Below are 840 nucleotides of genomic sequence, written 5' to 3'. Positions count from 1 at the left end.
AGAAGAAATGAATTGGAAAACTATGACCATTAAATTCAGAAGGCCCACAGAATATTCAAGTAACTGAAGGGTTAAAACCCCACATATGAATTCATTTTACAAGAACACACCCGCTTTGCTGTTTTTCAAGCCTGTTTCCAGGTCTTTAGTTGGGAAGCTGTGGCAGGGACTGTCATCTGGCAAGAGGGGCCAGGGCCCACCTGTGTGGGTTCCACTAACCCAGAGGTTTCTCAGTGGCTGCTTTTCCATGTTTAACTTCACCCTTCTTCCTTAATGCATTTCTCTACGGATGACCTTGAATTTTGCTTAGGGTTCCCTTTGATTTTCAGGTTTTCTTGGGCAGAATTATTGGCTTCAGAGGTTTCTATCACTACAGTTACCACTCCCTTTTTTGTAATGATCAATATGTTATGGAGTATCAGAAGAAATGGGAGTCCCAACTGCCTCTTAAAATACAGCACAACCTGCAAGCTCACCAACTTCAAAGGAGGGCTGGAGGGAGAGCCTGTGAGCAGTGACCGCCCTCTGCCCTTCAGCGCACAGGGCGCCTCAGGCCTGGGTGAGCCTTCCCAGTGCCTAGCTTCAGTGCCACCCACCATCTGTTTCTTTCCCTCAACCAAGTGGGCACGTCTTTCCTCAGAGGGCAAGTGAGTCAAGACAGGCGGCAGCTGGCTGAAAAGCAGCAATCTGCGTTTGACAAAGGTGCTCTTTGAAAAGGTTTTTTTTTTTTTTTGAGGTTTGAATTTTTTAAAAATAAAAAATGATAAAATGATCTTGCCATCCAAATCTGTACACACACACACACACACACACACACACACACACACACACACACACACA

This window comes from Psammomys obesus, unplaced genomic scaffold (genome assembly GCF_907164565.1).
Source record: "Psammomys obesus unplaced genomic scaffold, mPsaObe1.curated_primary_1811, whole genome shotgun sequence".
In the NCBI taxonomy this organism is placed as follows: domain Eukaryota; kingdom Metazoa; phylum Chordata; class Mammalia; order Rodentia; family Muridae; genus Psammomys; species Psammomys obesus.
The sequence above is the reverse complement of the archived record's forward strand: the minus strand, read 5'-3'. Positions refer to the sequence as shown.